General features: G+C 48.4%; 1 long non-coding RNA gene across 1 annotated transcript in view; it reads left to right on the top strand.

Annotated features, from left to right (window-relative positions):
- Positions 1-16,799, top strand: part of LOC129403607 (uncharacterized) — a 93,133-nt gene that overhangs the window by 17,826 nt on the left and 58,508 nt on the right. The window contains exon 3 of the long non-coding RNA XR_008629328.1: positions 843-962. This is a non-coding gene — a long non-coding RNA (uncharacterized LOC129403607). The remainder of the gene's footprint in view (positions 1-842; positions 963-16,799) is intronic.

Below are 16,799 nucleotides of genomic sequence, written 5' to 3'. Positions count from 1 at the left end.
CCCAAAGGTCATCCTGACTTTCCTAAGGGAAGGGGACCCACGAGGAAGGCGAGGGAGGCACAGAGCAGGATGGCTGCTCCCTGTGGCTCTCCAGGGCAGATACAGGGTGGCCATCTGCTCCCCTTAAAAATGGAGCGGGGCGTAAGGTGCAAAGGCGGAGCCAAGTTTTGGGAGCCCCAGTAGTGCCCTTTTGTGGAGACACAAACCATATTTTGGAACTGAAATGAGGTAGGGGCTCTTGAGAAGGTCCTGAGCAAGCAAAATTCCTGGAGGCATAAACTTTATAAACTTCCGGGCAAATCCGCTTCTGAGGGGGATGAGAGGGGGAGAAATCCAGATGTCAAACGTTTGAGGTGAGCCACAGGGATTCCATTAAGAGGAGAATGTGTTTGGGGTAGGGTCTGAAGGGAAGGGAAGAAGAGTCGGGTTTGTTCATGGTACACTTGAACTGCTCAGTCGGTAGCTTATTGGCACCTAGTGATGACAATACGCGTTGGACAGGGCCTAGCACTCAGGAAGGGGGCAGGGCTGGACAAATCTATTGAAATCATCTCAATATACAAGTCCTCTCAATCATAGCCTGGGGAAGAGAAGGGGAAGGCCCAGGGCCCAACCCTAAACCAGCTGCAACATTTACAGTTCGCGTAGAATGGCTCTGATTCCCATATAATAAAAATGGTCACACGTACATCATCCATTCTTTATGGGCATAAGGTACAGCATCCATTCGACAGTCATCACTCGCTCTCGAGCTGGTCTCTAATTATAAGGGCTTAGTGCTGAGGAATATTAGAGAAATGTGTCAGTTTTATTTGAGGAGTTTGACTTTGTGTTTTATTTAGTTTGGGAGCCACACCCGGCAATGCTTAGAGCTCACTCCTGGCTCTGCACTCAGGAATCACTCCTGGCGGCGCTCAGGGGACCATATGGGATGCTGGGGATGGAACCTGGCCTGGCCACAGGTAAGGCAAATGTCCCATCCACTGTACCATCACTTGGGCCCCTTTTTTGTGGGGGTGGGGGGGTGGAGTTGACTGTTTGCTTTTTTTAAATATTGAGCACTGGTCGTGTCTACTTGGTGCTAAAGAAAAACAATTTTCCCTAAATCTTCTCTGACATTTTGCTCGCCTACAATCTAATCTATGTCTCCACAGCTCACTTAGAAACAATGCCTTAACCACACAGAATTAGAATAATCACTTAGAGAAATTAGATCAAATGAAGACTTCACATGCTGTCCTCCTATCTCCACTGAAGCATTTATCTAATTAGTTTTGTTTATATTTAAGCTGGTGCTTGATTGCCAGAGCGATAATTGTCTCTGCCCTTTGAAAGAATGTGGGAAAGGGGAGAATGGAAAGGCAGGAACGTGCGTCCAGGTCCCTCTGCTACGAACAGGAATACCGGAACTGGGGTCTAACATACTGTTCTCCATACATGCAGCTCTGCCTTGGCCATGTCTCTTCTTTGAGAATAACAGCACATGGGACAGGAGAGAGTACAGAGATTTAGGCACTTGGCTGACCCAGGTTCAGTCCCCAAGCATTGCATGTTCCCCTGAGCACAGCCAGGAGTGATCCCTGAGCACAGAGCCAGGAGTCAGTTCTGAGCAAGATGGGGTGTAGCCCCCAAACCAAAAATAGCAAAAATAAAACAGCAATACATAGAAATTGGATAGGACGGGGCTGGAGCGATAGCACAGTGGGTAGGGCATTTGCCTTGCACGCAGCCAACCCGGGTTCAATTCCCAGCATCCCATATGGTCCCCCAAGCACTGCCAGGAGTAATTCCTGAGTGCAGAGCCAGGAGTAACCCCAGTGCATCGCCAGGTGTGACCCAAAAAGCAAAAAAAAAAAATGGATAGGACTCAGGTTCTATTAGAATATTAGAATATTGGATTTGAGGGGCTGGAGCAATAGTACAGCAGGTAGGGCATTTGCCTTGCACACGGCTGACCCGGGTTCAATTCCCAGCATCCCATATGGTCCCCTGAGCACCGCCAGGGGTAATTCCTGAGTGCACAGCCAGGAGTGACCCTTGTGCATCGCCGGGTATGACTCAAAAATTAAAAAAAAAAAGAATATTGGATCTGCACACCGCCACGGGAAAGGAATTTCATTGTTGTGATGCAGACTCATTAAACTCAGTTTCTTCCGGGAGGTCTTTCCAGAAGAAAAGAACTGATCGTTGAAGGCTGATGAAATTAAAAATATAGACCAAGTCTTTTTCAAAGACAGAAAAGGGCTCTTCTGCCATATTTCACCACATGCTTGTCGTCACACTGTTTCTTTAAATTTAATTCTTAAAATTAATTATTTAAATTTAATTTTAAAAATTAAAATATAGGCTGTCTTTTTCAAACACAGAAAAGTGCTCTTCTGCCATATTTCACCACATGCTATGCATCATTGCCATTTCTTTTCAGTCCCCAAATTGTTTTTTAACCTTTTTGTTTTGTTTTTGGGCCATTCTCAGTGGTGCTCAGGACTCACTCCTGGTGGGCTTTTGGGAGACCATGGGTGGTCCTGGGTCGAATGGTTCAGTCTTGTCCAAGGCAAGTGTCTAGACCCCGGTACTCTCTCTTTGTTAAAAAAAAAAAAAAGCTCCACTCAGTGATTGTATACCCTTTTTTAGGGAAATAAATAGGCATGAAGCCTGCAATGCTCGTGTGGTTTAATGTGATATTTCCAAACTAGAAAAAAAGTTAATATTAGAAGCTGCTCTAGAAGAAAGAAATCACACAAAAAATACAATGGGAATTACTGTCAGTAGGAAACGTACCATCTTCTGTAGTTCTAATTTCACGTGGTGATGGGTTATAAAGCAGAGTTGATCAAGGACTCAGATCATGAAAGGAAGGGCCATGGTGATAGTTGGGCATTTGCCTTGCACTCAGCCTACCTGGGTTCGATTTCTGGCACTCTATAATAGCCCCCCAAGTCTCCACAGGGGAGACCCCTGAGCAGAGAGCCAGGAGTGAGCCCTGGGCACTGTCTGGTGGTCCTAAAATAAATCAAACCTCTCCCCCTTCAATAAATAGAAAATGAAAGGAATTACTTTTAATCAGAAGATCAGGAAATAGACACCTTCCTAAAAAGGTGATGTTTTGGCATCCGACAATGGGTTGCTTTCTGGAAATTAAGTGTCTGAAAAGGCAAAGTTTTAAAAAAGATACAGGGACCAGAATAGCTGACCTGGGTTCGATCCCCTGCATCCCATAGGGTACCTTGAGCACCACCAGGAGTGATTTCTGAGTGCAGAGCCGAGAGTAACCTGAGCATCACCAGGTATGCCTTCACCCCCTCAAAAAAAAAAATCAATAATAGGAGCCAGAGAAATAGTACAGGGATAGGGTACTTATTTTGCACATGATCGCCACCACATTTGGTTCTGAGCCCCTGAACAAGTGATTCCTGATTATAAGCCCAAGAGTAAACCTTGAGCATCCTGGGGTATGGCCCCCAAAACCAAAAATAAAAGTTCAACCATCGTAGCTCAGATTTAAAAAAAAATTGTGATTACAACAGCTAGCAAGGTTTTGGTCTGTTGTATGTGTGAGCTTAGTGCCTTTATCTTCTTTATCTTCTTTGGTAGCACAGCAGGTAGGGTATTTGCCTTGCATGCAGCTGACCCAGGTACGCTTCCTCCATCCCTCTCAGAGAACCTGGCAAGGTACCGAGAGTATCCCACCCACACGGCAGAGCCTGGCAAGCTACCTGTGGCGTATTCGATATGCCAAAAACAGTAACAAGTCTCACAATGGAGACATGACTGGTGCCCGCTTGAGCAAATCAATGAACAACGGGACAACAGTGCTACAGTGCTACACTGTTGTGTAGTGAAGTGCATCTCACTTCATCCCCCGAGTTTAGCAAGGAGGCACCAAGTTCTTTGTTTGGGAGAACCACACCTGGCAGTGCCCAGGGGTTACTCCTGGCTCTGTGCTTAGGGGTGAGCCCTGGCAGTGCTTGGGCCACCATATGAGGTGCTGGGGATGGCACCAGGGTCTTCAATGTGCAAGACAAGCCCCTTAACCCTCCTCTCTCTCCGACCCCACCAATCCTTTTTGTCAGGAAATCTCCCTGGGTCCCACTATGAAGTTACATTAGCTGCCTTAGTGGGGGGCACTGCCAACAGGGAAACCCTCTCTGCAGGGGTCATTTGCAAGGGTGGGAGGGAGCCCCAGGTTTGATGACTGTCAGGTCCAGGGTCTCTCCCAGGATCTGTTCAGCCTGCCAAGCCTTTGCCCAGAACCTCTGGGACCCTCGGTCTCCCGTCTCTGAGCCCACCGCTCCGCAGCTCCGTCACGCCCTGCCCTGCCAGGCAGCTGCCACGTGTTATAGCTGCATTGTGAAGTGTCAGCGCGTCTGCTCGTCAGCTGCTCCCAGCGTCAGCTCAGCTGTGTGCCGGAGACCAGGCATGGAGCGTGAGACAGCAGACGTCAGGGCTGTTTCCTGTTGTCGTGTGTGGGGCACGAGCTTGGGGACAGATTTTTGGCCACTCGAGTGGTTTTCATCTGAGTGTTTCTAGCTGCTCCAGGGATGCGGGCACAAAGCCCACAAGGACACAAATGATGTCCCTTCTTACAGTATCTCGCTATAGCTCCAAGCTACAGCCGACTCTCAAAATGTAACATCGGTATGTAACTTTGAGAGATTACATGTGCTATGTTGATACATTATAATGTGATATATCCCTGGAACCCCATATGGTCTCCTGAGCCTGTCAGGAGTGATCTCTGAGTGCAGAGCCAAGGGTGAGCATATATTACATATATCAATGTAATATACTGATATGTTCCATATATAAATATATTCATGTATAACGGAGTGATAGCACAGTGGGTAGGGCCTTTGCCTTGCATGCGGCTGACCCGGGTTCGATTTCTCTGGCAAGGTACTGAGAGTATCCTGCCCACACAGCAGAGCCTGGCAAACTACCCGTGGCATATTCATTATGCCAAAAACAGTAACAAGTCTCACAATGGAGACATGACTGGTGCCCGCTCGAGCAAATCGATGAGCAATGGGATGACAGTGATATAGTGATACAGTGATAACATATTAATACACCCATATACTACATATATCAATATAGCAAATACATTCCAATATATAACGTACCAATATGGAACCATTTATATGCATTGACAAATTTATATTTGATATTATAAGCTGAACTATCATATGTTACTTAGAAACTTCAGTTTGATGTGTTAGAATAGTTTGCGTATCACTCTACAATTATGCAACTTGTAGGCGTGACCCCTCAAGCAACAGAACAGTGGAGCAGAGGGTGGTTAGCAAGGTCTAAAGCCTTCTGTCATGAGAAAGGCTTTGCTGGGACAAGTCCCGGGCGTCTGATGGTTTGCTGTATAACATGATGCTTGGCGTTGTTTCCCCCTGACAGGGGAGCAACTTCTGGGGGGAAGGGGTGGAGTTAAGAAGTTCCCCTTGGGCTGGAATGATAGCACAGTGGGGAGGGCGTTTGCCTTGCATATGGCCAACCCAGGTTCGATCCCTGGGATCCCGTATGGTCCCCCAAGCACCCCCAGGAGTAACTCCTGAGTGCAGAGCCAGGCGGAACCCCTGAGCATTGCTGGGTGTGACCCAAAAAGAAAAAGAAAGAAAAAAGAAGAAGTTACCCTCATTGTACTAGTGATTTTTGAAAATTAAGGTAAAATGTCTTCATAGCCTTCCGGAAGACCCAACCTTGGGGGTTTAGAGGTCAAAGAGGGCACTGTCAGGATTTTAAAGTTTTATTTGGGGGTGGGGGTGGGGGCCGCACCCCTGAACTCGGGGATCAGCCCCGTGGGGCTCGGGGAACCCTAGATGGTGTCAGTTGGGTGCGTGCAAGGCAAGAGCCGCCACCCGTGGGGTGTCTCTCTGGTCCCACAACTTTTGGGTGCATGTTATATTTTACTTTATTTTGGGTTCTTGGGTGACACCCAGTGGTGCCCAGGGCTTACTCCTTACTCTGTGCTCAGGGATCCCGGAGGACTTAAGGTGGTGCTGGGCACGGAGTGCGAGGCCAGCGCCTTCCCTGTGGTGCTATCTCTCTGGCCTCCTGCCAGGAGTTTCAGGCTCGAGCCCCTCCAGAAGGGGCTTCCCGAGAGTGAGACCCCCCAAGCCACTTTCCTGCAGAGGGGAGTGGAGTCGAGAATCCGGGGACAGGTGAACCAAAGGTGAGAATGGTCAGGAAAGGACGGCCGAGAACTGGGAAGGGAGGAAGGTGGGCAACTGTCGTGCTGAGGGAGGGACGAGCAGCAGTGCCCGGAGCCAGGACCAAGCCCACGCGGGCGGCAGGTCTTACCTGAGCGCTGCAAGGATCCCGGTCAAGGAAAACAGCTGTGCCCACACATCGGAAAGATTTCTCCCCGGAACCACCTGTGGGAGGACAAAACGCAGGGCTGCCTGTTTGGGGAGCGTCCCACGGAGCCCGGGAACAAGTCTCTGTCCTGTAGGGAACGCGAAACAAGGCCTGCCCCCTTACGGACCGGGAGCTGCCCACCCGCTCAATAGGAAGGCTGAGCCACCAGGAAACCCTCACGCCCTCACTGTCGGGGTCCGTCTAGCAACTTCTCCCAAGCATCCTTTTCTGGGGGGGGTGTGGGGATGGTGGGTGGATGAAGGGGGTTCTCCCTCACTCCGAGGTGCTGCTGGGGCAGTTCAGGCAGGTGAGAGCTAGAAGGCCAGTGAGGGTCTGATCTAGCAGGCCCTGCCCCCGCCCCACACCCCGGAATCTCCCTCCCGTCCCTCCCTGCAGATTAAAATTCGAGTCTCCCCTCTCCATGCGAGGGGCAGGGCCGGCTTACAGTAGTCAAAGCTGTTCTCTGCACTCTGGGTGCTCCCGGCCTGGCATGTCATGAACCCCACAATTCCGACCTCTTGGCTCAGAGATGTCACCGTGGAGATGGCCCGAGTGCCATTGTGACCCGCTGCAGGTGAGACCCGCAGTGTGGTTGTGCGCCAGGGCTCGTGAGCGGGGCTGCCCAGCACTCTGGCATTGGCAGTCTCTCCCCATGCCAGGCTGCCCAGCGTCTCAGAGGAGGAAGGCTGTTCTGGCCTTCTCGAAGTCGGAACCCAACCCTGCCCGGGCTGGCTGGAGGGGCTATGAGCGAGTCTCCGGGGCTGGGGTGTGGCTCAGCGGTAGGGCTTGGCTCCGCCCGGGGTTGGATCACCCCCACCTGGTAAAGAAAAGCACCAGAAACTGCAGCTTTGGAGCTGAGTGAGGTCCCTCTCTTGACCTCTGCAGGGCAGTCCCATCCTCTTGGGGCTGAAAAGAGAAACTGATCTTTCAACTAGACCAAGGTACACTCATCTGAAGCAAAGCAAATCCCCTGTCAAATAAGGAGAGAGCATTTTAATTGATAGTGTTATGTGTTTACGTGGGGAAACCTGAGTGATAGTACGGGGATAAGGTGCTGGTTTTGTTTGTGGCCAAACTCAGTTCAACCCTTGGCATTGTACATGGTTCCCTGAGCACTACCAGGAGTGACCCCTGAGTACAGAGTCAGATAGGAGCTCCAAGCATCGCCAGGTGTGATGCAGAAAAAAATTATGTTTCTCTTAGGGCTGGCCTGATACTTCTGTTTTTGTTTTTGTTTTTTGCTTTGTGGGTCACACCCAGCGATGCACAGGGGTTACTCCTGGCTCTACACTCAGGAATTACTCCTGGTGGTGGTCAGGGGACCATATGGGATGCTGGGATTCGAACCCAGGTCGGCCACATGCAAGACAAACACGCTACCCGCTGTGCTATCGCTCCAGCCCCTGGCCTGATTCTTAATGGTGTTCCACTATACTTAATGTTCAATCATTTTTTTAATGTCAATAAAAACCAAATAAAACAAAATAAAGACCAGAGTGGTAATATAGTAACTTGCCTTGTACATGGTTCAGTCCCCCAATACTCCATATGGTCCCATGAGCCCCGCCAGGAATTATTCCTGGGCAGAACTGGGACAAAGCCCTGAGCACCACTGGGTGTGATCCCCAAATCAAACCCAAAGAAAACACTGCACTGTCATCCCGTTGTTCATCGATGTGCTCAAGTGGGCACCAGTAACGTCTCCATTGTGAGACCTGTTACTGTTTTTGGCATATCAAATACACCATGGGGAGCTTGCCAGGCTCTGCCCTGCGGGCGGGATACTCTCAGTTGCTTGCCGGGCTTTCCTAGAGAGATAGAGGAATCGAACCTGGGTCGGCCGCGTGCAAGGCAAATGCCCTACCCTCTGTGCTATTGCTCCAGTCACATAAGGAAAACCAAGCTTCTTGTTTTTGATTTATGAAATGGTTTCATAAGACACATGCAGACTATTCTATAGGAAAGGCTCTTTTTCTCAGTAAATATGAGGTCTCACTATTTTTGAGGTGTCTCTCGGCATAGCGTGTGTGATCCCCCCAGTCCCTGCTGTCCTCACCTCATTGTCCTCTGTTTTGACTTGTGGGCAGGGGAGGTGGAGTGACTCATCCTCATGGCTTTTTGTTCCTACTATCATTACAATAGTAAGAACTTCGAGTTCAGACTCAATCATCAGGTTATCCTAGGTGATTTAACGGGGGCATGAGGAACCTCTCAAGAGAATCCCAGCCGTTCCTCCAGCCCCAATGCTGGGATTTCTGGAAGTTGTTCCAACTGAGGCCTCACCTCTCACCTAGGCAGCCTCACAGACCTTGGGCATTCTGAACCTCCATGCGGGATGGACTCAGGGACCAGCTATTGTTTTCTTTCTCCAAAGGTGCTAGAGTGGGGAAAGATGAAGCAGGCAGAAGACAGCAGGCTTTCGGGAGTGCTGTGGTCTATTTATTTATTTGTCTCTGATTTTTTTTACCTTATATTTGACACTGAATCAAGGGCATCTTTGCAGCTTTAGCTCATTCCACTGTCTATACTTTCCCACTTGCTTGAGGGGTAAAATTCCTCATTTAGATGTGTCTCCCTTTTCCCACGAACCAGGTTCAGCTACTTCAAGTGGTTCTTACAGCCCTTAACAATATTCGTTGTCAAGTAGCTTATTGAGTTGGAGACATGAGGATAATATAAAAATGTAAGCCACCAGATTTTTTTTTTTAATTTTAGTTTTTGGGCCATACCCTGCCATGCTCAGGAGTTACACCCAGCTCTGCACTCAGAAACCACTCCTGGCAATGCCTGGGGCTTAGTCCTGGCTCTGCACTCGGGAATCACTCTTGGCAGTGCTTGGGGAACCATGTGGGATGCTGGAGATCGACTGGGTCAGCTGTGTGCAAGGCAAGTGTCCTCCCCACTGTGCTAGCTCTCTTGTCCGTCAGCTGCTTTTGTAGCATGAGAGGGTTGGGCCACACTGACTGTGCTCAGGGTTTACTCCTGGACCGGTGCTCAGGGGTCAAACTGTCTATAGATGCTCCACTGAGTTTTCTCGGGGTGCCTTTTTCCATGATCCCTTATTCATTGGGTGAAACCACTCAACTGCATCTTCAGTTGGGGTGAGATATGGTCAACTCCTGATATCATTCAGATGGAAACTAGTTCTATTGCCCCGGGAAATCAGTTCCTAAGGTCACAGGCCCTGGACCAAACACATGCCTGTTTGGTCACTGCTGTGAATTCAGTGAGGTGGGACTTACTACTTCAACTCAGGGTCTTCCTGAAATGCAGTCCCCTGGATCTGCTCTTCAGAAGTTCACCTGGACACGCCCGCATAGCCCAGTGGCTATGAGCAATACACAAACGCTGGTGGGTGTTTAATTCGTATCCATCAGCGGCTGTGAGTTCTACCCCATACACCTGCACACAGTGGGTTGGGCATTTGCCTTGCACAAGGGTGACCCAGGTGTGATTCCTCCCCTCCTCTCGGAGAGCCCGGCAAGCTACCAAGAATATTCTGCCTGCATGGCAGAGCCTGGCAAGCTACCCGTGGTGTAGTCGATATGCCAGAAACATAACAACAAGTCTCACAATGGAGACGTTACTGGTGCCCGTTCGAGCAAATCAATGAGCATCGGGATGACTGTGACAGTGACAGTGACAGTGACAGTGAGACCTGCATTGAGAGAGAGGTCCCTGAAGCTTTCTCTGGAAGCCTGGTGGTACCCCAGCAGCGGTTGGTAGAGCACAGCAAATGGAAGATGTGTGAGCACTATGGCCAGACTTTCTTAGCCCCTGGTGAAGAAGGGGTATGTGTGTACACCCTGGCATCCACTTCCCAGAACAACTGCCAGATCGCCCAAGAGCACCAGAGAGTGGTGACCCCCCTGTGGGCGTGTGGACAAGTACTGCAACTTAAGTGGACCCCCTTTCTCGCCCCCCGCCAGCCAGTGAAGGTCACAGCTCTGTGTGAGAGCTCCACAACTCACCTGTGTGCAGTTCTGGGTCATTGCAACAGTAAGGGGAGGGTACAGAAGGAAGGGGGAGATAACCATGCCTCCAGCTCTTTGTAAGAGCATCTTACCGTTTGTAGCATTTGAAGCTTTGTAGCATTTTGTTTGTTGTTATTACTATTGTTTGGTTTTGTGGTCACACTCAGCAGTGCTCAGGGCTTCCTCCTGACTCTGTGCTCGGGATAATTCCTGGAGGGTTCAGGGATCCACATGGGATGGCAGCCTCGTGAAAAGCAAGCGTCCTACCCACTGAGCTCTAGTTCTGTCCCACTTTGTGGCGTTTTAAAACAGCTTCCATCCCGTACCCATCAAATGAGACCTAGAAATTCATTCAAAATCCAGTTTCATGGAATTCGAAAGAACCAGGAGAATTCAACTTTATGCAACTAGCACATTCATCCGTATATTAGAGATCCAGAGCTGGCGTTATCCAGGGTTTAAGAATCTATGTGCTTCATATTTCAAAAAACACTATTTTTTTTTCCATTTCAGGGGATCTGCACAAACATTTCTCCAAAGAAAAAGAAAACAGTGGCTAGTAACACAAAAAGCAGTGTGATATCATTCGTCACCAGGGAGATGAAAGACAGAAATACAATGAGAAACTACTCCAAAGCCATAAAAAGTTGCTGAGATTGGTCCTAAGAATGCCCCCGGGGGAGAATGAGAGCCGGCTCTTCCCATGGCAGGCGAGGGGATGGAAAATGGCCCAGCGGCCTTTGACAACGGCATGGTCAGTCCTTGAAAAGTTATTTGTGGTTGTCACCGTGGGACCTGACGATCCCACAATACCTAAGAGAACTGAAAACACAAGATCTTTCATCTAAGCATTCACTGCAATGGGACTCGAGAGTAATCCAGGGGTTAAGACACACACCTTGTATATGATCAACCCTCATCAACGCATATCGTCCCCTGAGCACCTGAGCAGAGAACCACAAGTAAGCCCTGAGCACTTCTAGGGTGACCCAAACACACACACACACACACACATACACACACTCATGCACACAGCGACATATACTCACCCACACACAGAGACACGCACACATACAGACACATGCACACACAACATTTGCAACTGCGATATATTATGAAAGTCCCAAAGCAAAAGCAGTTGTCTGTCAACCAAAAGCAAATGTGGTAGATCCATACACAGTATTGTTATTTGGCAGTTAAAAGAAAGTACCATTGCATATTGCAATATGCATAACGTTTGGAAAAATGGTCAAGATAGAAGACAGCCACAGAAGACCTTGTATGAGTTGATTCTTGTTATAAAATATTCAGAATAGACCAATCTCTAGAGATAAACGGGTCAGTGATGGCCTAGGGCTGGAGTGGTGGGGGCAGGAACAGGGAATCAAAGCTGAAGGGCTTGAGTCTTTTTGAGTTGATAAGGATGTTCTAAAATGTATCAATATACTGAAGACATTTGAATCATATACTTTAAATGAATAAATTGTGTGGCATGCAAGTTACAGCTCAATAAAGCTTTTCTTCCAGAAAACTCTCTAGGTTTCTTATCTTGGTTGTTTTATTAGTCTGACTACCAGGGAATTCCCTTCTTTATTTTTCCTCCATTATGCGTTTATTAATTTTTGTTTCTTGATTGATACCCACCAGTGCTAAGGCTTTCTCTGGAGTCTGTGCTCAGAATCTCTCCTGGTGGTGCACCAGGGACTTAAGGTGGTACCAGGGAGCAAACCCAAGGCAGCCGCCTGCACGACCAGTGCCTTCATCCCTGTACTCTCTCCAGTCCATGCCTTTACTTACCCTCACCCCTTTTTGCCGAATCTAATCAAATCTCATTCCTCCTTGGTTTTGTTCTTGGTAGAGACGAGTAAGAAAACCTTCCTTATCAAACCGTTCCCACTGTAATTTCTCTAACACTTGTAGGTCCTGATCAAATGTTCTCCTTGGACGCATTCTGGTGCCTCAACCTTTCCTTCTAGATCCCTGCTGGGGCTGATGACTCGGAACCTTTCCTGGAGCTTTTTTTTCTTTTTGGGTCACACCCGGCGATACACAGGGGCCACTCCTGGCTCTGCACTCAGGAACTACTCCTGGCGGTGCTCAGGGGACCATATGGGATGCTGGGATTCGAACCCGGGTTGGCTGCATGCAAGGCAAACGCCCTACCCACTGTGCTATCGCTCCAGCCCCTTTCCTGGAGCTTCTGAAACACTCAGGACCTCTGTGTCCCATGCGATCTCAAGACCTCTCCCAGTCTGAAGTTCTGAAATGAATGCCAATCCCCTTGGAGAAAGTGTGGCTATATAAAGGGGAAGGTACTTTGGGGGTCCCGTAGTGAGCCCAAGAGGTGGAGCACATGCCTAGCTCATGCTCGACCCTGAGTGTGGCCCCAGCCCTGCAAGGCTTCCGCGAGCACAGCCCGGTGCAGCCTGAATGCCCATCTCCACGCCCAGAGTGCAGGACCGGAGGATTTCTGGGTACAGTCGTGGTGGTCCTGGAGCACAGAGCCGCGTCCTCAGCAGCCCTCGCACCCATGGCCGGCACCTGACCAACCTCTGCCGGGAGTGGCCCTGGGCCCCCGAGTGCCACTGGGTGTGGTTGGTTCCCATAGCAAAATGAAGATGTTTTCTTGAGCCACTTGTAGCCATAGCAACAGTCAGCTATGATAAGAATCTGGAAGTACCCCTGGTGGCCAAATGTTAAAAAGCAGTAAATGGACATGAAGTGGCCGCAGCGGAAGATTCAGGGTCAGGAGACTTGGTTTCTGCTTTTCTGGCTCAGGGTGAAATTTTGGAGGAGACACAGGACCTTTCATATCTGTTTGCTTCGACATAAAATAGCATCACGTAACCTGCCTGTTTCTCAGAAGTATTCCTGCTGAATGATGAAATAAACACTGTTTTGCAAATACTTTAGCAACAGCTGTGTGCAATTCTAAGTGAAGATTGCTGTAGTTCAGTGCATTTAAACAAAAATTTGGTCCACGGTTGGTGATAGTTTGGGTCACTCCTGACTCAGTGCTCACGGGCCACTCCCAGGGGTTCTCAGAGGACCACATGTATGACACTGGGGATCGAACAAGGGTCATCCACAGGCAATACGAGGGTCTTAACCCCTGTACTGGGTTCAAGACATTTTCTAGGAAGACTACTGATGAGAGTTTGTTGGGGGCACATTTTACTTTGTTCTTTTCGTCATCATCTCCTCTTAAAACTGAATGAAGGGGCTTAAAATTGAATGGAGCGATAGCACAGTGGGTAGGACATTGGCCTTGCACGTGGCCCACCCGGGTCCGATTCCCAGCATCCCACATGGTCCCCTGAGCACCACCAGGAGTTATTCCTGAGTGCAGAGCCAGGAATTAACCCCTGTGCATTGTAGGGTGTGACCCAAAAAGCAAAAAACAAAAAAACAAAAACAAAACTGAATGAATACGGTATAGGGAACGTGAAAGCAAACATGATAAAGCCTTAATTAAATGACAATAAATATGAACCCAGACTAGAAAATTAAAAAAAAAAACAACAACTAACCGATTTCCTTTGAAATTTGGCATTGGAGGCTGTGAATGAAAATAGAGTGGCTCTGGGTTTGATCCCTGGCAGCAAAACAACTAAATTTGGCTTGGCGAATGCCTAGGTTAAATGTAAAACTGGTTAAACGTATTTCCAATCGACCTTCCTCCATCTCTATTCATTTCATTGTTAAGCAGATTTCTGTTTCTGGTTAAATTTCAGAAACCAGAGACCAGGACCTTGTCTAATTCCTCCTTTGGAACACTCCATGCCTTGAACAATGCAGATACTTGCTATTTACTCAGTAAATACTGGCGTGATTTATTACCTGCTCATAGAATGAACAGCTCCGTGTGAGTAAGACAATGAAAGGTTTGCACTGACATCATTTTTCATGGGTTTAATGATTTCTGAGATAAAGCTAATGTAAGACACCTCAGACAATGACAATACCTTCTGTTCTTCATGAGGCCAATGACATAATAACAAAACTTGAAAAAGGGAACAGGAGACAAAAGTTTCCACACTTAATTGAGCGGTTGTTTTCACGGGTGCTTTTTCCAGGGCCAACCTCATTGCTCCAAACCTGGGTTTTCCTCTGTGGGAATTTCAGAGTCCTGTCTCCATCTTCCCGGTGGGCCAATCTCATCCCTTTCAGTCATATGAATGTGGTGATTGGGGTTTCTTTCCCCTCTTTTTCTTTTAGTTTTTAGGCTACACCCAGATATGCTCAGGACTTACTCCTGGCTGTGTGCTCAGGGATCACGACTGGCAGGGCTAGAAGAATCATATGTGGTGCTGGGGATTGGATCTGGGTTGTCTGCATGCAAGGCAGGTGCCGATACAAGGCAAACACTTTAATTCCTGTACTGTCCTTTTTTTTTTTTTAATTTTTGATCACATATGGCAATGCTCTGGGGTTACTCCTGACTCTGCACTCAGGAATTACTCCTGGCGGTGCTCAGGGGACCATATGGGAATGGAACCCGGGTTGGTCACGTGCAAAGCAAACACTCTCCCTGCTGTGCTATTGCTCCAGCCCCATTCCTATACTGTCTTGTCACCTTGGCCCCACAGTCCACTGGAAAATAGGTTAGCATTCTCACATTAGTTAAGAAATAACCACTCTTGGGGCTGGAGTGATAGCACAGCGGGTAGGGCATTTGCCTTGCATGCGGCCGACCTGGGTTCGATTCCCAGCATCCCATATGGTCCCCTGAGCACCGCCAGGGGTAGTTCCTGAGTGCAGAGCCAGGAGTGACCCCTGTGTATCGCCGGGAGTGACCTAAAAAGAAAAAAAAAAAAGAAAACAAAGAAAAAAAGAAATAACCACTCTATGATCCAGTAGTTTGACGTGGGTCTAGGAATTTCTCCCTTTTTTTAAAGATGATTTTTTTTTTTATGGGGCAGAGGGTAGTGGATACACCTGGCAGTGCTCAGGGCGTACTCCTGGCTCTGTGCTAAGGGATCACTCCTGGCAAGCTTGGGGGACCACTGTGGCCAGGGATCAACCCCGGGTCAGCTAAGTCCAAGCTAAGTGACAGATCCACTGTACTATTGCTCCGACTCCAAGATTTCCTTTTGTATGATGGTTTCCCCATGTGCAAGTTTAATTTAGGTTTAAAAAAAAAGAGAAAAAAAAGTCAGATATGCTTCCCTAAAATATGCCATATTCTGGGAGGCCAGGGAGAGAGTCTAGTGGTTAAGGAGCACCAGAACTGAAATGTACTGGAATATCACAACCGAGAAGTTTGACCCCCCACTGAGGTCATGTGTCAGTGGCACAGCTGAAGCGTGTGACACACCAGTGAGCACTGGGACTGTTCAAGTGCCATAACCAAGCGTGTGTGTGACTCCCAGTCACAGCAACAATAGCAGAGAGGGAGGTACATCTACTCAGTGGAATACTATGCAGCTGTTAGGAGAGATGAAATAATGAAATTTTCATATAAGTGGATAGACATGGACAGTATCATGCTAAGTGAAATGAGTCAGAAGGAGAGGGACAGAGATAGAAGGACTGCACTCATTTGTGGAATATAAAGTAGCATAAAATGACACTAACACCTAAGGACAGTAGAGATAAGGGCCAGGGGGGTCACGCCATGGTTTGGAAGCTGGCCCCACGTGCTGGGGGAAAAGGCAGCTGGGATAGAGAAGGAACCACTAAGTAAATGATTGGAGGGATCGCCTGGGATGGGAGATGTGTGCTGAAAGTAGACTAAGGACCAAACACGATGGCCTCTGAGTATCTGTACTGCAAATCTCAGTGTCCAAAATTAGAGAGAGAGTAAGAAAGATGGTACCTGCCACAGAGGCAGGGGGTGGGGCGGGGTGGGGGTGGCAGGTGGGACACTGGGAACAATGATGGTGGAAAATGTGCACTGGTGGAGGGATGGGTGATCGAGCATTGTGTGACTGAAACGTAATCATGCAAGTTTGTAACTGTATCTCACGGTGATCCAATAAAACATATATAAAAAAAACCAATAGCAGAGGAAAGGAAAGGGAAAGGGGACATGCTTTTTCTTGCTCATTCTGAGGTCACACCCAGCAGTGCTCAAGGCTTACTCCTGACTCTGTGCTTAGGCATCCTTCCTGGCGGGGCTAAAAGGGACCCTATGTGATGTCAAAGATTGAACCCAGGTTGGCTGCACACGGCAAGGGCCCTACCTGCGATACTATTGTTTCAGCCTCGAAGGGGGAAATTAATCTCTAGAAAAGTTGTTTCAAAGGACTGACATATATTATTCTAACGTATTATTACCACTCAATAATATTACCTTATTACTCTATCGTGTGGGAATTTGACTAGAGAAATATTTGCTTTTAGGGAGAATGGCTCACCTAACAGTGCTCAGGGCTTACTCATGGTTCTGTGCTCAGGGATCACTCCTGGTGGTGCTGAGGATGAAGCCGTGGTTGGCTGTGTGCACAAAAAGAC

The sequence above is a fragment of the Sorex araneus genome, chromosome 1 (assembly GCF_027595985.1).
Source record: "Sorex araneus isolate mSorAra2 chromosome 1, mSorAra2.pri, whole genome shotgun sequence".
NCBI lineage: Eukaryota > Metazoa > Chordata > Mammalia > Eulipotyphla > Soricidae > Sorex > Sorex araneus.
Note: the sequence above shows the minus strand (reverse complement) of the source record. Positions and strands in the feature narration are given on the sequence as shown.